Source organism: Pleurodeles waltl, chromosome 1_1 (genome assembly GCF_031143425.1).
Source record: "Pleurodeles waltl isolate 20211129_DDA chromosome 1_1, aPleWal1.hap1.20221129, whole genome shotgun sequence".
Classification (NCBI taxonomy): domain Eukaryota; kingdom Metazoa; phylum Chordata; class Amphibia; order Caudata; family Salamandridae; genus Pleurodeles; species Pleurodeles waltl.
Window position 1 is genome coordinate 573,392,750 of NC_090436.1, and position 21,927 is coordinate 573,414,676.

The window sequence follows — 21,927 nt, forward strand, 5'->3', positions numbered from 1 at the left end:
TGTCAGGGGCCCCTTGGAGTGCCACGGTGTCCCTCAAGGTCTGCTGTATGTCCTTCAGCACCCCTACGATAGTGCCCAGGGCAGAGCTGATGGTTCTGAGCTCCTCCCTGAAGCCCAAATACTGCTCCTCCTGCAGCCGCAGGGTCTCCTGCAACTTGTCCAGGACCGTCGCCATCGTCTCCTGTGAGTGGTGGTATGCTCCCATGATGGAGGAGAGGGCCTCGTGGAGAGTTGGTTCCCTTGGCCTGTCCTCCCCCTGTCGCACAGCAGCCCTCCCAGTTCCCCTGTGTTCCTGTGCCTCCGTCCCCTGGACCGTGTGCCTACTACCATTGCCCCCAGGTCCCTGTTGTTGTTGGGAGGGTGGGTTACCCTGTAGTGGTGGACACACCGCTGATTGACCTGTCCTGGGTAGGGAGGTTTGGGCCCGCTGGGTGGGTGCTGTGCTGGTGTTACCAGAGGGTGGATGGTCGGTGTTGGGCTTTGCCTGTGCAAGGGGAACCGACTGTCCTGAGGCCCACGATGGTCTGGGCTGGTCATCAAGATCCAGTAGGGCAGAGCTGCTCTCGTCACTGTGGGCCTCTTCTGGGGGTGGAGTGGTGTTGTCTGGACCCTCTGGTGTGGTGACGGTCCTTCGTGTTCCTGCAGGGGCATAAGATCATGATTATTGCATGTGTGTGTGTAATGGTGTGCAATGAATGTCCAAGCATTCCTGTGTGGGGGCTTGTGTGATGATGGTTGGGGGGGTGTTCTGGGTATGTGCAGTGAGCATGCTTTGGTGAGGGGTGACCATGCTTAGTTGTGTCATGCAGGGCTTGGTGTTGGGATGTGTGGTTTGTGTTATGGGTACATTAGTGATGAGTTGTAGTGATAGGGGAGGGTGTGAGGGTGGGGGTGTGTGATAGCATGCAGGTAGGGTGGGGGATCTGATAGTTGAGATTTGACTTACCAGTGTCCCATCCTCCACCGACTCCTCCGATGCCCTCAGGATGCATGATGGTCAAGACTTGCTCCTCCCATGTTGTTAGTTGTGGGGGAGGAGGTGGGGGTCCGCCGCCAGTCCGCTGTACCGCGATGTTGTGCCTGGAGACCGTGGAACGCACCTTCCCCCGTAGGTCGTTCCAACTCTTCCTGATGTCCTCCCGATTTCTTGGGTGCTGACCCACAGCATTGACCCTGTCAACTATTCTGCGCCATAACTCCATCTTCCCGGCTATTGATGTGTGCTGTACCTGTGAGCCAAACAGCTGTGGCTCTACCCGTCCGATTTTCTCCACCATGACCCTGAGCTCCTCCTCGGAGAAGCGGGGGTGTCTTTGGCGTGCCATGGGGTGGTGTGTGTGATGTGTGGGGTGGTGTATGTGTTGATGAGTGTGGTGAGTGTAGTGGTGTGTGGTGTTTTGTGCGTGGAAGTTGTGTGGGTGATGGTGTTGTGTGCCTCTGTGTGATGGGGTTGTCAATTGCTGTGCAGTCTCTCTGGCCTTCTTTCAGATTTTGTGGTTGTAGGGGTTTGTGGGTGATGTGGGTGTGTGTTTTATATAGTGTTGGGTGGGTGGGAGTGTTGTTTGTATGTGTATCAGGTGTGTGTATTTTGAATTGTCCAATGTGGCGGTGTTTTGGAGATGTGTGTGTATTTTGAGCGCGGCGGTGTGTACCTCCAATGGAATACCGCGGTTGAAAGACCGCCGCGTGGATTCGTGGGTCGTAATAGCATGGGCGTGTTTCTGTTGGCGTGGAGGTGGAGGATTTGTTTCCTCATGTTTATCACTGACCTTTGGTGTGGCGGTGTTGTGTGGGTGTCTGAATTTCGCCGGATTCCGAGATGTGTGTCATAATAGCTGTGGCGGTTTACCGCGGCCACGGCGGTGTATTGGCGGTCTTCTGCACGGCGGTAATGACCACCATAGTGTGTAGATTGGCTAGCAGTGTGTGCAGTGACCAGCAGCAGGTTACTACTCATGCACCGCCAGCCAAATACCTGTTACGCACACCACCAGCCAGGCACCAGCTCACAAGCCAGTCAAGTTCCAGTCCATGCTCACTGCCAGCCAAGCAGCAGTCTACTCACACAGACAGCCAAGCACCAGTCCATGCACATGCCATCACATGTTTTTCACAAAAAAGGAAACACAAATCAATTGTAAGTAAATACAAAACAACAAATACAACAGCTTTAACTAAATACATCACACGAATGCCAACTGTGAAAATGAACAAAAAATATAAAATGATACAGACCAGGTAGTTCACTTTTACGTTCACAGTTGCTCCCACAAACTATTTTGTGTGTAGTACAATCTAAAACATGCAGGCACACATCGCAGGTTTAGAAGGATCGTCGTGGCAGTACATATGACTCTCCCTTTGTGCATCTCTTTGCATACAATCTCTACATCTCCTACTGGGAAAGTCTATTTTGGGCGTGGGAGGAATGTGATCAGGAAAGTGGTGATCTTTCGATCAACCCGCATCCTTCAGCACGCCAACTCTAGGAACATTTGTCTGTTCCACTACAACATGGCTGCCTATCACAGACTGCTGAAACTGAACAAATGTCATCTTTAACTCTGGAGAACAATCCTTGACTACAACAAAAGCATTAATGCTTGCTAAGTGGAATAAATGGATATCCAACTTCTCATACCTGATTTAAGCCTTACGAGCAGCAGTGTAAAGTTCCAACCTCTGATCTACTCTATCTACAACACCCATGTGCTTATTATAGTCTAAAATGCACACAGGTTTATGCACTTCAGCCACCTGACCCCAAACAGTCACAGGTGAAGTACTTTCATCATGGATGGAAGTAAGCATGTAGACATCTCTCCTGTCTGCGAATTTCATAGCTAGAAGTTCATCACTACACAACCCACTGCAATGTCTCCTCCCAAGTTTTTTTTACAAACAAGGGGGCTGATTTAAGGAAAGTGATACTGCACCCAGTGCAGCGCCACTTTACTTGCTCCTCTTAGCGCCCCCTACTGTCACAATGTGAGTGTCGTATTTAAAATATGATGAACCATGGCGCAGGGTAGGAGGCAATAGCATAATTTTTTTATGCTATTGATGTTCTCTGCAGGAGTAGTGCCAAAAGGGACCCCACCAGGGCTTGAAATCACTATTTTGTTGTTGATTTTACAAGCTGAGATGTGGTGTATCCGTGAATCTGTTCATAAAATCACAAAAAAATGAAGCACAGGTTCCAGTGCATCTTCAGTCTAGTGCCCCTGGGTGGGCCAAGTCCTGGGGACTTTTTTTAAAAAAAAGCAGATGGGGGCTGCTGGCCCTATCCCACTGCCCTCAGGACCACTGCCTCCCCAGGGCATTATTGTAATATGGGGAGGGGACCTCCTGGACATGAGATGTCATCAGTGATGTCACTGACTATGTCATGAGAGATGTAATATGTGAGGTCATAAGCAGTGAATTAGAGGAACACCAGTTATAGTTAGCTGAGGTACCTATAACTGCTGAATTTGTACGGTTTTGTCAAAGTAAATTCTTAACTATAACGTCCATGAAACTTTTGTTTTTTTCAGTGAATTTCTAAGGTTTTTTTAATTCTATTTCCTAACTATAAAGTGCCTGTAACCTTTGTTTTTTTCAGTGAATTTCCAAGGTTTTTTAAATTCTATTTCCTAACTATAACGTCCCTGTAACCTTTGTTTTTTTCAGTGAATATATATATATATATACATATATATATATATATGTATATATATGTATATATATATATATGTATATATATATACATATATATATATATGATCCCATCTCCCAGGGAAACATCTAGTTCAAGGGGTAGAGGGCCTCATCCTGAACCTATTCCCGAGGGCCAGGTATACTGTTTTTTGGGGGCCATCACTTGGGCCCAATCAATTTAATAGGGGGAAAGGGAAACACAGCCCTCCTTCCTGCAACATTTTCGGTCCCCCGGGCCCAATCAGGGGACGGGCAGCCCCTCTTCCTGAGTCATTTTTGGCCTCAGGGACTCAATTCCCTGGACCCAATGTGTTTATTAAGGGGAAGGGGGCCATGTGGTCCCCCTTCCGAGTCCTATTATGGCCCTGGGGCCCCACACCTCAGATCCTACTTTTAAAATAGGTGGGAACACCAGTGGTCACCTTGGGCACCCATCAAGCACAATGATGGGGCAGTGGCATTATCTCCAGAGCTCTCATGGCTCCAGCTGCCCCCGCATGCTGCGTCAGCCGGCATTTCTCACGCCCACAGAGGGCAGCTATTTATGCTGTTTTCTCTTGGCGGGAGCAATATCTTAATTTGTTTCTCTGCCTGCATCAGTGTCGGCAGGGAAATAGACAGCGGCTCCCTGCTGGTGGGACCATTTTCAAAGGTACTGCCTGCTGGGAGCACACTTAGGGTCTCATTATAACATTGGAGGTCTGTGGATCACCAATACAGCAGTGGCGGTCAGACTGCTGCACTCTAGACTGTCCAACCGCCACATTACAATCCTGGTGGTTGGACGGCCAAGGGACTGCCATCCCCACCAAGAACAGGGTTCCCGATCGTCTGACGGCGGTCAGAGTTGCGGTCAGCGACGGTGTGCTGAGCTCAGAGCCGCTGCTCTGAACATGAGTCCCGTTTAAGCCTGCCTTTTCATTGAGTGGACTCTGCAATGAAAAGGCTGGCAGAAACTCAGTACTGGGGGCATCCACAATGTTGTGTGCAGTGTAGGGGCACCTCTGCCCAGCACCCTTGGAATGTGCACTGTTTGCTACAGCAGACAGTATGCATTTTGAGGGTGCTGGGAGCACCTTCTGTGTGACGACATTGGCCTCGGCTCCATAAGGAGCCAAGGCCAATGCTCTCATGCAGTTTCCATTGGGCTGACCGGCAGAAACCTCTGTTTTCAGAGATTTCCACTGGTCAGCCGGTGAAACCCTCATAATGGCACCAGGGGAGACCGCCAGCTCCGCAGCAGTCCCCTCTTCAGAGGGCTGGCAGGAAGATGGTTGGTCCGCCCGCCTCATAATGAGACCATTAGTGTTTGCTCCCTTTTGGCATTTCCAGGCCACAAGTTTGATTTTTTTCTGATCAGTGGGATCAATTTTGGCTCCGGGGAGGTCCCTCTGGTTCCCACCCATGGGACATGGGGAGCAGGGTATCCCTACCCTTTCTCCTCAAATTATATTATTTTATACCTTCAGGACAGCGGACTATGGGCCAGATGTAGGTAGATATAAAATTGCGAATCGGAAATTGTGAGTCGTTGCGACTCGCAATTTCCGACTCGCAAAATGGTATCCAACAAGAAAAAGCAACTTCATTTTGCGACTCGCAAATGAAGTCGCACCGCAGATTGCGAGTCCGCTGTTTGCGAGGTCGCTTTTTGCGACTTCGCTAAAAACGAACACGCAAATTGCGAGTGGGTGTCGCAAATTGCGACTGTGCCGCAAATTGCATGCAGGTGCAGCAGAACACTCTGGAAAACACTTCCTGGCTCTTGATGATGACATCACAGCCAGGAAGTTTACTAATACACCTGGGAGGAGGGAGGACCACACCCATTCCCAACTGCTGAACAGCCAACAGGAGGAACAGCAGCTACAATGGAGGAGACAGCCAGAAAGAGAAAGAGAAAATTTTCAGAAAAAGAACTGGAGGTGCTGACGGATGAATGCTGCCAGCACCATGATCAACTCTTTGGGAGAGCAGCCCTCAGTGTGCCAGAGCTGGAAAAAAGGAGGATTTGGACTGAAATCCAAGAAAAAGTAAATTCAATGGGTGTGAGCCACAGGAGCATTGAGGAACTGAAAAAAAGGTGGTATGACCTGCGCTCCCGGACTAAGGAGAGGGTGGCAGAGCGCCTCCGGGAGATGAGGGGCACTGGAGGAGGACCATCTACCATACCACCACCCACACCCTTGGAGGAAAGAGTGGAAGAGACCCTGGAGCCAGAGGGAGTGTCCGGAATAGGAGAGCTGGACACGTCAGCGCCAGGACCATCCACAAGTGAGTACCGTGAAACATGCATGTACACCCATATCTGCCATACCCCCACCCACCTAGTACACAGCAGCATGCACAACCAAAATAGCTCCATGTCAGAGTAGCAACCACCAGCATGGTGCATTATGGGCAATGTAGTCAAGTAGGCAGCTGATAGGCAACAGTTTATTAGGAAGCATACAACAGATGGTAGATACTGACAGTGTGTTCCCTATGTCCCACAGGTCTCCCACAATACACCACCTCCAGCCACACCGTCCAGGGGCCAGAGGTCAGCCACCAGGCAGCACAGGACCCAGGAGCAGCCAGCCACAGGGACCTGCACCACCCAACCACAGTCCCCTCCAGATGCACCAGTGGCCATACTGGAGATTAAGGCAGCACCCGGTCCCAGCCACAGTGCCAGCGTACAGGACACAGATGCACCACCGCGTCGTAGGCGATGTGTCAATGTCCCTCCAGTGTCACAGGGAGAAGTAGGGGACGCCTCCATTTCCGCCACCGAGGCTGCACTCATCCATGGTCAGCGCCTGCAGACAAGGAAAATAAGACTGATTTCAGGGGCCACGCGGCGCATGGAAAGAAATCAAACAACAGGGCTGCAACAGGTCCACACAGAGCTACTACTCCTGAACAGCAATGTAGGTGACCTTGCGCTCTCAATTAGATAACTAGTGGCTGAACTTGTCACGGAGAGAGAGGGTGCAAGGCGCCGTGACCAGCAGAAAATCCACCACCTAGACTGCATGGCTTCCTCCATCGTCCGCCTGGCGGTAAATACCACTGGGCTGTCACGTTGCACAGTCAGCCTATAGGTGGACATGGGCCACTTTGCCAGCGATGTGGCTCGTGGGCTGGGACGCATAAGTCACGCAGTCGACATGATGGAGGCACGACAGGTGGCCAGGGGGGGGGCAGACACGTCGCAAGACAGTGCGGAGGGCTCTAATATAAGTAGTGCATCTGCCACAGACACCAGGGTGTTGCGTAGTGGAAGTGCACGGCAGGGCACTGCAGATGCTCCAGGAACCAGCCATGCTGGGCGTCCCAGGCGTAGGGTGTGAGCTACGCACTGACATACAATGGGGGCACATGAGGTTAATGTGTCCTCATAGCAGGTGGACTTTTTCAGCCCCTGATCATTAGTTTCTGTAAATAGTTTATTGGTTCACATCATTAAAGTTCTTGTTTGTTCCACTTCACACCTGGGCTCTTTGTGTGTGACATTCATGTGTGGTGACAGTTACCACGTACATTCCAAAGTATTGGTTTGCAATGTGGTCCCGTCTCTGTCTGCCTTGATTTGCAATGCTTCTATCCCCATGATGGTGATGTGGTAGCTCTTGCTCGTCATCCTCCGAATCTGGGTCTTCTGGGGAGATATGTAGCCCACGTCTGGTGGCAATGTTGTGCAGTATAGCGCATGCGCCAACAATCTTGAATGCTGGTAATGGGGCATACTGGAGGACACCTCCACTTCTGTGGAGGCATCTGAATCTTGCCTTCAACAGTCCAAAGGTCCTCTCTATAATATTTTGGGTCCTCCTGTGTGCACTGTTGTATCGCCTCTCTGTCTCATTGCTGGGTGTTAAGTACGGGGTAAGTATCCATGGTCGTAGTGCATATGCACTGTCAACTGTTTGGCACAAAATGTACAATGTTAGCTGGGCATAGATGGGTTCCACATTGACCTGTGTGTATGTCTGCAAGGTGTATTCAGCTATACCTAGGAGGTATCCGTCTCCAAACTCCCCATGTTCTAGGCGTTGGTGTATCCCACTGTGCCTGAAAATGTAAGAGTCATGTGTACTCCCTGGAAATTTGGCTACCATGTCTGTGATGACATAATGGGCGTCACATACCACCTGTATGTTCAGTGAGTGGGTACACTTCCGGTTGCGGAACAGATATTCCAGATTTGCAGGAGGGCATATTTGTATATGTGTCCCGTCTACACACCCTATTACATGTGGGAAGTTGGCAATCCTGTAGAATTCCAACTTGGTACTGTTGATTTCTGCCTCATTCCTGGGTAGGTATATGTATCTGGACATGTGTGTGAGTATGGAATCTAGGAATGATCTGAAGAACCATGAGAGTGCACTTTGAGATACCCCACCTGCCACAGCAATGACCCTCTGATAGCTTCCCGAGGCCAAGAGATGCAGTGAGCATAGCACTTGCACATGTGTGGGGATGGCACTGCCGCGCACAGTCTGGCATTGCAGCTGCGGATTGAGTAGATCTATTAATTCTAATATTGCTGCACTGCTGAGTCTGTATTTATCATATATCTCCTCCTCAGTTTGTTGGAAAAGTGTCTGTCTGGTTCTGTATATCTTCTCCTGTCTCTGGCTCCTCCTCCTCATCTGCTGTGCGGCGTGGGCTCTCCTCCTCCTTGCTATCACATATATCTCCGCCATCTTGAGTGACCCAGGTGCCTTCTGGGTCCCCTTTTATACGTTGGTTCTGGTTACCACCTGCTCTGAGTTAGTGGTAAATTGGAAGTGCAAAATGGGCTTTTTGCGACTAGTCGCAATTTGCTAGTGGCTATTTCATATGGTTTGCGACTCGCAAATTGCGACTTCCTATTAGAGGATCGCAAAATGGGGTTGCTATTTTTGCGAGTCGGTAATGGCTCGCGTCGCAATTTGTGATTTGGAAATGGGATTTTTGCATCCCATTTCCGATTTTGCGGAGTCACAAATTGCGATTCGGGCCATTTGCGACTCGCAAAAGTTTGCTACATCTGGCCCTAAGTCCCTGAGGCTGCCAGCAAATCAGAGTGTTCATGTCTACAGGAGTCTGATTCCTGTGGAAGCAGGATTGCTCAAGGGAAACAAACTCCCTGGGCCAATCAGAACATTCTATTTTATAAAACAGGGTTTGAGGTACTCTTGTGAAAGTCCTTCAAATCCAACCATCTATATATACAATCTTTTTTTAACCTTAATGTCTTAAAAAATACTAAAGAGATCTATAACAAATCACAGGAAGCACAATCTGCATACCAAGATCTAGCATCCTCCCAAACCTGGCTTACTGTTTGCTGTCACCCTGCCTAAAGACGTCTATAAAAATCCATGGGGATTTTGTGCTATGGTACCCCTTTTTTTCTCTGCCTCCACGTGACGGATCATCCCAAAACTTTCCATGCACAAACTATTCAAAAAGTGGCAGTTGCTTTGGTAAAGTTAATGGTGATTTGTCAAACAATGTCAAAAATGCATTTCCTGTGGAAATGCTGACCTAACTGTAACTACTCAATGGTGACCACCACTGGGTTATACATAGGGGTCCTGGTGTTATGGTATTTATTTTTGTCACATTTCTGTCCATATATAAGCCATATTTATCTTTTGCCCATCTTATTGGTATTTATTCATATTTATTTTGTGTTTTTTTAGAATAAATGGAGTTGTACTATGATACATTTCCACATTTATTAAACTGATAAACATGCACTCCTATGTCTGTTGCATTTAGCAAATTAAGTACTCAAATATAATAAAACATTACACCCACAGGTAAATAATACCATTATACATCAGATATATGTTAACTTACACCTATTTAAGGAAATCTCATCCTGTTTCTTAATTCCAAAAGCTGTCTATCTGCTCAGCTGTTGGCCTCATATTCAATAATAACAGCATGGCAAGTAACTTGCATGGACAACAATTTTCAGTATTTTTTTACTTTGAAAAATAAATACAGAGGGGAAACACATTTTCTCTATATATATTTATATAGAAAAAATCAATACAAGTGGAAAACTGGGAGTGCCCTCACCATGCATAACTAGTTACCCCACAATGTAGTGCACTCATGACATCTTTGATAACATCATTGATAAAAAACTTTGCATGACAGGGGCGCAAGTTATAGGTATCTTAGGGCACGAGTTATAGTTAATTGAGATAATTCTAACTATCACAGGTGAATTTCTATTTTATTGTATGTTTGAAATATGAGCCTAACTATAACCTCCCTGTAACCTCTGTTTTTATATCTATATCTAACTATCTCTCTCTCTCTCTCTCTCTCTCTCTCTATATATATATATATATATATATATATTTATTTTTGTTTTTTTCACCTAAAAAACAAAGGTTATGGGGACGTTATAGTTAGGCCCCTCCTCCAATGTTGTATTTGCATCAGGAAGGTGGTGGTCTTCAGGGCTGGGGTTCCCCAACAGACCCCCTTCATTCTTTTATTTCAGCCTCGGGAAAATGGCAGTCCTTGCACTGTGGGGGCATGCAGTCCCCCCATGTATTTCAGTGTTTCCCCGGGGAGCTGGCGGTCTCCAGGGCTGCTGAGGGCTGCACGTTCCCCCATGTAAATGAATAATTTGCCCCGGGGAGGTGGGTTCCCTGCGGCTGTGGGGGCTATGTGGCCTCCCCACAAAAATAAATGTATGCCCCAGGAAAATGGCGGTCCCCTGGGCTGTGGGGGTCACGTGCCCCCCCATATAATTAAATATTAGCCCTAGGGAAGTAGCAGTCTCCGGGCCCAGGGCGAGTCCATAAGAACCCCTTTATACAGTTTACAGATTTTGCTCCAGGGTGATGATGGTCCCCAGGATGCAGGGGTGCATGGCTCCCCTGCACACTATTGAGATACAGCCTTGGGAAGTTGGTGATCCCTGGGGAATAAACAAGCGTAGAAGGGCTCCTGTTTGCCCCCCTTCTTTATTTTTAACTTGCCCCTTGGACCTGGCCCACCCATGGGCCTTCTTAAAACAAGTGCTGGATACTGCACTTGTTTTTTGAAAACTTTTACCATGGACTTGCAACCCCGTCGCAAATTTGTCGCAATTTTTTTAAATGTACTTTTTGCTTGGGGGGTCCCTCTGGGACCCCAGCACCCCAGCTAAAGGGTCAGTGTGTCCATACCCTGGCCCTTTTTCTTATTTTTTACCTTTTTATTTGGGACTCGGCTGAAGCCAAGTCTCAAGGTGGCTGCCAACACTTCCTTGTTGAAGTGTTGACAGCCAATCAGATCTCAGAACAAGATCAATAGGGTTTGCTGAGCCTTTGTGTCCCTATGTATACATTTTTTTTTTTATATTTCAAACATTACTGAACAGATTAACACAAAGTAACAAAAAGCTTGCTGGGCCAAGAGCTAACTTTCTGCCAGATTTGGTGTAATGCCGTCCAGTGGTTCCCCCTCTTTTACTGTTCAAAATCCCTATGGAAATTAACATTGAGAAAACACATTTTGGAACCACCCCTTTTTTTCAGCCTCCACTTGACGGATCTCCTCGAAATTTTCAAACAGTAGCTGAAATGAGCATCTTATTATTTTAGAACATTTTGTGGAGATTCATCAACCGGTGCCAAAGATATATGCAAGTAAAACTTGAAACTAGGTCACTAAGTCCTAACTATACCTACCTAGTGGCGACTGCCACTAGGTAATTTAGATATATATGTGTGTGTGTGTGTGTGTATATATATATATATATATATATATATATACACACACACATACATATATATATATATATATATATATATATATATATGTATGTATATGTATGTCTATCCCTCTCCCCTACAAGGAAATAGGGCTCATTTAATAACGCTGTCGCTATGAATTTGGATATAAACCCACAGAAATTCAGCAGTTAGAGTTAGCTCAAGTATCTATAACTCGTGCCCTAAGGTAACTGCAACTCGTGCCCTCGCATGCACTGCTATTTAGCCCACATATTATATCAGTCACAACATCTTCTATGACATTATTTATATTGTGACTTCAACATTTGCAGTAAAAATCTTTGAAGCCTTTGTTTTTTCACAGAATATTCAAATATATATATATATATATATAAGAAAAGGGTTTTGGAGCACATTAGAGCCATTCGCACCCATGATCGAAACTATCCAGTGGCAAGACATTTTCATGAGAAACACAATGGGGATGAATGGCTACTGAGGTTTGCGGTTATTGATCAGGTTAAGTCCACTGCTAGGGGTGGCAATAGAGAGAGAAAAATGAGGATTTTAGAATCTAAGATGATCATTAGGCTTAACACCCTAAGCGCTATGGGTTTAAATTCTTGTGAGGAAATAAATGTTCATCTGAGTTGAATTGGTTTGCTGAATATGTTTGGTGTTCAATACTTTTTTAACAATAATTTTGTACCTCAAACATTTTATAATTATATTTATGACACAGAGGTGTGGGTTGGGGGTTTGCACACACATCGGTAGGCAAAAGTATTTTTCAGATATAAATATATTTGTTTAGATTAATAGATTTATTGAGATCTCACAAACAGTATGAGAGGCGATATTATTGTATGGTCTAAGTTATAGGTATAGCATGGAGGTCCTGATTCAATTCAAAGCATTAGATGAATTAATTATTTATAAAGATCTTGAATAATAGGGTTTTATAGTAATTAAAAAAAAAGTCCTTTTTCCATAACTATAAAACCGTTTTTTCATCTTTAAAATAAAATATTCTTAATTTTAGGAAATTATTAAGATTATTATGCCTATGAAAATCTTTTAACATGGCATAGGAATTGTATTTTTTCAAGACCTATATTATGTACCTTTAGACATTCAAATATGGCACCCATACGTTTTGGTGAATTGTAAGTATGTGTTGTATGTAGTCCTTTGTTTATGTCTTGTAAAGTATGGGTATTTAATATGTGTAGCAAACTTCCAATCTGTACGTGAGCAAGGCTACAGCTGAAACGCGATGTATTGGGAGGAAGCAATTGGTATTAAAGTAAATTTTTGACCTCAATTTGCTGTCCGGGCGTCTATATATTACTGGAGGAATTGTATTTATATATATATATATGTATGTATATATATATATACATAAAACATCTCATAAACACTCCCGTCAACCCAGGGGTACAATGCAGCAGTTAGGATCCGTAACACTTCACGTCAAATTATCTTCCTCCCTGTCAAAAGGACAGATTCCCTTGTGCAGTGCTTTCACTTTTCATGAAGTTTTCAAAACTAGTTTGGCATTCTCTTCAGCTGCTGTGATTATGAACAGTACTACAGCCTAAACCACTGGAAAGAATTACACCGAATTGGCAGAAAGATAGCTCTTGGACCTGAAAGAGACCTTTTGAGGTCAAGCCTAGATAGCGTGCATGCGCTGTCTGGAAGACCTTTTTGCATGGAGTATAGGCATTTGCTCCCGCCCGCCTGCCACTTCCAATAAGTTAATGGCAGTGTCGATCTTGTTGTGCTGCCTCCTAAGTGGTTTGGCAGCCGATACGTAATTTCCTGTACTTGGCTGAGGAGCACCGGCCAAGTACAGTTTACTTATGCCTGGAATGTTTTTCTGCTCTTTGGAGGGACTATTTTGCTTTGTTTCTTGCCTCCCTTGTTTGTCAGTAAGCACTCGTGTTTCACGCCGCGGTTCGTTTTCTGCGTTTGCCTATCACTTGGTCCATACTGTACATAATCAGTAAAGAAGTTTTGGTGTACCTGTGTTTTGAAGTTGTTTTGTTGCTTTATATGTATGAAGTCGACCTGGGAATGAATCCTCAACAGCGGCTCTCCTGGCACAGCGGGAGAGCCATTACTACAATATTCACTGCACTTGGGGAAACTCACCCCATAATGCTTTGCAGGCTTTCATTTTACAACACATTTTTGACCATAATTCAGTCTGTGCTGGTCCTAGGGCAATGTGACCACTACCAATGCATTCAGAACGATGCACTCTTTCTGTTCAGGCCATCTTGTGGGTCACACTAGGTGAGAGGGAGCCCAAAAATCATCACCTCTTCCACCATTCAATACAGATTTAAAATTCCTTATAGCTGAAGTTTTAGTTTTTTAGAGCTGAGAGAAGTTTGTGTCATAAAAGTGCTTAGACTGCCCTATGTGACTAGCAAATGTGTAAAATGCACGCTTGATATGTTGTTGATCTTGAAAAGATAATTGCTCCTACGCACTACTAATTTACTTGACTTGACAGGGACATCTAGTCACCACCAGTGGTATTGCACCTTCTGCTAATGAATGAACTCAGTTTACTTGTGATAAAGGTTTAATGTATTCATGGGAACTCAGTCCATAATTCTTTGCAGGCATTCCATTTACAACACATTTGTGCCCATAACTCAGTTTGTGGTGGTCCTAGGGCAATGGGGCTACTCCCAAAACATTAGTTTGTGGTGGCCCTAGGACAATGGGGCTACTCCCAAAACATTCAGAATGATGTACTCTTTTTTTCGTCAATCTTGTGGGTCACACTAGGTGAGGGGGGCCCAAAAATCATAACCTCTTCCACCATTCAATGCATATTTAAATTCTCTCATAGCTAAAAGTTTTGTTTGTCCTTATTGTGGTGAAGCCCAAGTGTGCAGCTGGTGCAGTCCTCTAGAGTTCAGTGTCCAGGTGCAGGTCAGGGGTCCAGCAGGGAATTCCTTCTTCTCCTGTAGTTCTTCCTGGTACGGATCTAGTAGGGATCTGCGGTGTGGGTGCAGGTGTGTCAGTGTTATCCTTGCTCCTGGATGAAAAATAGGGAGTCATGGTTCTTCAATCAGGTGCAGGGTCCTTCCCCCAGTGAGGACCACTTCCAGAGAAGTGTGGCAAAAATCAATCCTCAAAAACAGCAACATTCCTCAAAAATCCATCATTGCTGAAAGTGATTTTTAGAGGTTACATCTGGCTGAGCCCACCCACTGGTGTGGCTAAAAATCTTAAACACACCCTTCTCCTGCCCTCTCCTAATCTAATCAGGGGGGGCACCTAATCGTCTGGGTTTGCAGGATGTGAGGGGGGTGCTGGGTTGCTTCAAATGTCCTTCCCTACCTTTGAAGACCAGTTTGGCAGCCCTCCCACCTTCCTACTTCCCCATCTGCTGAGGGAAGATCTCCTTCCCCAGGCACATCGCTTTGTGCTGAGCCAGGCCACTTCACACCTCATCAAGGCAGCCTGGCCAGGTTGCCAGAGGCTGGCCAATCAGAGCAAAGCAGCAAAACACTGCAGGGCTGAAGTTAACAACTTTTCAGGTAAAGTTTAAAACTCTTTACCTAAACAAGTTATATTAAATCCAACAATTGTAAGTTGTGGGATTTATTATAACAATTATTTTGATACCAAACTTAAGGTATCTGATACTTAAGGGGGCTTTAGAAATTAAAATAAAGTCTCCCCATTCTAGCCTATGGAGGCCATTCACTACAATGAGGGAAAAACAAAATTTGGCTGTTTTACCTCACCAGGGCTTATAAAACTATTTTATAAGGTCCCTGCTCATAGTTACATGGCACCCAGTCCTAGGGGCACATAGGGCACACTTTACGGGTGACGTCTATGTAAAAATAAGGTAGTTTAAGACTTTGGAACTACTTTTAATACCAAAGTCAAATTTGCATGTAACTTTAATTTAAAAGCCACAAGCAAGGCAGGCCTGCATTTAAAATGACACTGGGCTCCTCAGTAGTGTACCTATGGGGGCACCACCTATGCTGGGGTCCCTAAACCTACATGCCCTACCATATACTAGGGACTTATAGGTAGGTTGACTTAGCCAATTGTAGTTAGCCTAATTTGCATACTGATTTTATACAGAGCCAAGGCCCTGGGACTGGTTAGCAGTACCCAGGGCACCATCAGAGTCAGGAAAACACCAGCAAAAAGTGAAAAATGGGGGCAAAAAGTCAGGGGGGCTCTGCAATCAGCCGTTTTCTCACAGCCATAAATAGTGGTATTGCACCATCTACTGTTGACTCTGCAGGGACATCCTGCCAGAACCACTGGTACTGCACCTTCTGCTGTTGACTCCACAGGGACATCTAGTAACGACCTGCGGCAATAGATCCTTGTGCCACTGACTCCACAGTTAAATGATATTTAAATGGAATGCTAGGCCTGAATATGTGTAATACACTATTTCCTCATGGATTATATAATTACACTGCAATATTCTTTATCATTCTTTTTTATGTGATTATGCCCTCTAGGGTCTGAATATATAATAACATGCCCATATTTCTTCAAAATGCTATTTTTACTGTGGTGCTCCGTAGGGGCTGTTCAGACCTTTACAGTCTAATACCAATTGTGTGAAGGAATGCACAAACACAGTTTATTTCTGATAAATGTTTAATGTGCTCCATGCCTAAATATTTATAAGGTCCCAAATGCGAGGTTATCATTATCATTTACAACGCCAACAGCTTGAACTCGCACTAATGCGATACCTATTGCATTGCGAATGCTTGTTGTTATTTGTTGTAAATCTATTCAGTAGTTTTCAAGATATTAAAGGAAGCATAAACACAGGTATCTAGGGATGTGGATCCTCTGTGGCTTCAACAGTCCCTTGGTGATATCTGATTTGTTGCCAACACTTCAACCAGGAAGTGTTGGCAGCTATTTTGGGACTCTGACTCAGCCAAGTCCCAAAAATAAACTAAAAACAAAAAGAAAAGGGGGCAGGGTAGGAATGCCCTGATCACCTAGCCCTGGTGCTGGGGTCTTCCAGGAACACCACCAGGGCAAAACAGCATTTTTCATCATTTCTGCAGTGAAATTGCAGAGGATCCGCTAATCGGGGTAAGAATAAAAAAACAAAGCCAGGTCGGTGGATCTGCAGAGGATCCATGCCTCTAGATATACAGATATTTATTTTCCTATAATAATGTAAAGACTACTGAACGGATTTAGACCAAGTCACATAAAGTATGCTTTCGCAACCAAGAGCTAGCTTTCTACCAAATTTGGTGTTATTCCATCCAGTGATTTGGGCTGTAGTCTTGTCTAAAAATCACTATGGAAATATCATCAGAAAAAAGTGTTTTGCCCCCCCTTTTGCTCAGCCCCCACTTGATGGATCACCCCGAAACCTTCTTTCTAAACTTTCTAGACAGCAGCTGAAGTGAGTGTCATACTAGATTTGAAAATTTCATGAAGCTTCTTCAAACAGCGCCAAAGTTACTGACAAAACAGTAAAAGCTTTTTTCTATGGAAACTAGTTCCTAACTACAACTACCTACTAGTGACCACCAGTATGCAATAAGCTATATCCAGTAGGTAATATACTTGTGAATTCCTAAAACAAGGATACTAGAAGCTGCATCCCCACCCCACCTTCCTCAGGCAAGTTCTTGGACTGCCTGGAGTCCCTACGGAGGCCAGTTGATCTGTCCCATGAGGTCAGAATTTTCAATAGTAGAAAGAGGCTGCAAGTCATCATATTGGCAAAATAACTGAATGAAAATGATGCATAGTTAACTCCACTTAGGAACAGTAGACTGACTGAGCGATTTGGGCCCATATCTATAGTTTTTTTGCACTGCATTTGTGTCATTTTTTGACGCAAAAGCAGCGCAAACCTACATAATACAATCATATTTTGTAAGTGAGCGCTGCTTTTGCATAAAGAAATGACGCAAATGTGGCACAAAAAAGTATAAATATGGGACTTAGGGGCATATTTATACTCCGCCTGCGCCGATTGTGTGTCAAAAATTTTGATGCACAATCAGCGCAAACGTTGCCCCGTATTGAAACTTTGACACCCGAGCCCGCAGACGACAAAATTCCGCTGTGTGCGTCATTTTTTGGATGCGGAAACCCGCCTTGCGTTAATTATATGCAAGGTAGGTGTTCCGGTCAAAAAAATTGCTTAAAGGGCTGTTCGTCGTATTTATGCTTTCGGGCAAAAATGACGCACGGCCGGAAGGCGGAGCCAGGAAATGCCACACACCCCGATTTGCGTAAAAAATTAACGCCTGGGCCAGGACAGGTGTTAAAATGGGGCAAACACACCTGTATTTAATCAGAACATACAGAACAAACAGCAGAGCAGCAGAGGAGCAACAGGGAGCCATGGAGGTGATTCTAATCCAGCGAGCACGCAATCGCAGAGCCCAGCAGCAACAACAGCAGCTACAACAACATCAGCAGGGACCCCAAAGGCAGCGCAGAAGGCAGGAGAGGATATTCCGCCCAAGAACCACCCTGCAGGGCCTCAGGGAACACGACATCATCCAGAGGTACCGGTTGAACTGGCAGGCCATTCAGCAGCTGCTGCGCAACATTGAACAGCAGTTGGCCCCCACTTTGGTGACACCCCGCACCATCCCAACAGAAACAAAGCTGCTTGCCGTACTTCATATGCTGGCAAGTGGCTCTTTCCAAACAACTGGTGCCCTGGTTGGCGGAATATCACAACCATCATTCTCCGCCTTTTTGCCCAAAGTACTGGATGCCATCATTCGACTGACACCCCGCCACATCTGCTTCCCTAACACACTGCAGAAGCAGCAGGAAACAAAACAGGGGTTCTACCTCATCAGTGGCTTCCCACACGTCCTTGGTGCAATCGACTGCACACATGTACGCCTTGTGCCACCTGCTGCAACTGAACACCTCTACCGCAATAGGAAGCACACACATTCCATCAACGTGCAGGCCATAGTCGATCACCAGGGATTGATCACCAACATCGTGGCTAAATATCCTGGGAGTCTCCATGACTCATACATCTTCCGTCACTGCACCATCAATGAACACTTCCAGGATGGACGGTATGGCAATGGACTACTTGTTGGTAAGTACAAAAACCTACTTATATACACACTGCACAGCAACCCTCTAGGACACACAACACATACACCACAACAGCAACATGTCAACAGGAACATACTGAGGTCGTGACATCGCTAGCCATGTTTCTGAAGTCACCATTGAACCTGTCACACATCGGAAATTACTGTACAGCCTAATGTTAAGATGTTAATGAGTGTGGTTGCCTAAATGTCACCTTGCAAATTGTAAGTGTCCCAATAACCTTTACATTAATACATTGCATAAGTTTCAAGGTATGGGATGTCCAGGGTACTTTGATATGAACGTGTTAACAACACTTTCAATTTTAACTGTGCATGGAACTATCATCTCACTCCCAGTGAAGACACACTGACACCTGTATCACAAGTCACAATGCTAGGGAGGGCACACTGTACTGTAAATCCCAAAACATACTGCTGACAAACGGTCAGCAGGCAAACACTCGTTCAGCCAAGGAAACAACACAATGCAGATGGTACAGCCATACAAGCATAGGATGCCACATTAGTAAACAAAAGAGTCACAGACAACACAAGACAACTACTGCCATGAAAGGTCTTTTCAATAGTGCCAGCTACATCAACATGATCCCATTCATTTTCTCTTGCAGCTGATCAGGGGTATGCATCCAGCCATGGATTATGACACCTTTTGGCAACCCAAGTACTGCTGGAGAGCGTGCATACAACGACGCCCATAGGAGGACACGCAGCATTGTCGAGCGGACCTTCGGCATCCTCAATTCAAGGTTCCGCTGCCTCGACATCACTGGAGGTAGCCTCCTATATTCCCCTGAGATGGTCTGTAGGATCATCCTCACATGTGCAATATTGCACAACATTTGTATCAAAAGAAACATTCCCCTCCTGGAACCAGAGCCACACATGCCTGAAGAGGAGGAAGAGAAGGATGCTGGCCTGCAACAGGAGGGGGAACTACAGAACATGGCCGCTGGTATACGCAGGCGGCAACAGATTGTAAATAATTTCTTCTGAATATGATCACCTTCACCACTTTAGTTAACTAATTTAAATAAACACCTATTCTAATCACCATATCATGGTCTGGCTATTCCTTTTTGCACACCTTCATCTCTACTTATCAAAATAAGAGTGTTGCCTCATGGAGCATTGCTGAGATACTGAGTAGGACACGGAACGTCCCAGAGCTAATGTGATGCCTAACATACAATGGTCACATACACACACACTCTTAATGACATATATCATGTACATATCTCCTTTGAAGGCCAATAGCAGAGGACCACAACTATTTCACCCATACATTTTGAAAGCAAGGTCCAACGCAGCATATGGCACACAACTATGACACCATCACTCAATAAGGGGAAAACAAGCCTCATACATGAGGCAGTCAATGTGCTTTGTCATCAGTAACAGGAATGCCTGACCAGACCCTTGACAGCAGTTAGTCCAACTGCATCCAATATTTGAAAGGACTATCTGTGACTAGAGTTCCATAGAAGCAGAACATAGACAGCACAAGTGCCACACATATGACATGCATTGCGCACATGACATTCCATGTACATGTCAGGCCATTTCCTAACTCATTACACACCCATGCACCTGGTCACAACCCACCTGTCGGAAGACGTCCCTGGAATACTAAGATGTGTCCCTGATAATACCTCCTCTACACACACAGACCAACATTAGCAAACCAGTGTGCTATACCCTTTCCTATGGTATGCCATTGTCATAGAACATCTGACTGCAAGGACGTCGGGTCAATTTATACACTGTCTACTAGTTTCAAAGCACTGTTAGCACATGTAGATTGCTTCCCCTTGTGAAAATGTCTGTTGGCCCTTAGAATGCAAGTCTCACCTACAGGACTGGTGAGAAACAGATGCAGCCCACACCTATGATCACCTCCATGCACACCACACATATCAAAAAGCACTGCCCCTGATGATGCCTGGAACAGCATAGGAGTTGCCATTATGTCAAATACACCGTCAACCATTGATACTAATTAAGCCGTGTAACACAGCCACTGGGTTCATTTGTCACCTTCAAAAACACAGGACGTACACAGTTTGACATGTCAACTGTATACTTTGTCCTCAAAACAGTCTCATTCAGACCACTGATTACGTAACTTGTCAAGTAACTGGATCCTGAATCACCTTGCATTCTGTCAGCCTGACTGGCAACTGTCTGTGCGTCACACTAAAGTATCCCTGTGTCTACATATGTACCACACTTGCGTTAGCAAACCTGCCATTCATCAGGTGACATTGGGCATGGGCTTCTTCCATGCATACCCAAATACCTTGTATAGCATCATCTGCCTTCTAATTGTACCATTTGAGTTACATCCTCTTGGAAAAGCAAAATTCATGGCCCATCCCTTGTCTGTGTTGCATTTATGCATGAATGACAAAGTGTGACAGTGTACCAGGGCCGTAGGCAGGGATTGGGTACGGGGCTTTCAGCACAACCAGCAACCTCTGATAATGTCCATGAATAATACACAAATGTCAGGACCATGACAGTTCACACACAGCATCACAGTGCGCACAACATAGTGATGGGCCGTGTGTGGTGAATAGCTGCGAGAATAATCAGCACACAGGCTATAATGTTCCCAGATGCAGTGGGAAGTGCAGAGGCCAACCTGTGTACAATTGTTGTAATGACACCTGCCGGAACATGACACCTGAGATATTATCTCACTCAGCACACCATGGTTGCTCTGTTGACTGTCTCATTACACGTCTTTAGTGATGACACAGGGTGGGACCATCCACATGTTGGTTCACATGTCCACATCTACTTTACTCACATTGATCAACCAAGGATACTCAGTAATTACAGGAATAGCTGCCACTGACTCATGATGAGTCCTGGACCGAACTGTGACAAATTACACCCCAAACAATCTACAGGATCATCATTGGACCACACACATGAACAAGACACCTATGTGCAATTGATCACTGGAAATATGTGGACACGTGCTGTCTTGTATGCTGGTCCACCACAGCCACTTGATAGTTGGGTCTCACTTCTATGGCCTCATCTGTATGTGTCATCATAAACATGAGATTCACCCTTGTCTGTCTGTGCAAACAACATGGTACCCACTTCCTCAATGCATGTGTATGACTCACTGTGGGATTCACCAGCTAGTGCCTAGGAAGCTCTTACCAATACTCTAGGACATAGGATGTAGAAAATGTGGACCATTGACATGAACAAGCGTCTGCCATCCATCTGGTGCATGCTATGTCACATGTGGTGTCTACGTGACCCTAAAACTTGGAAGTACACTTTACGGGTGTTGTTACATGTATGACTAACACATGCCCTTGCTCATTTTCAATTTGACTTGCATCTAAGGATTGGACACA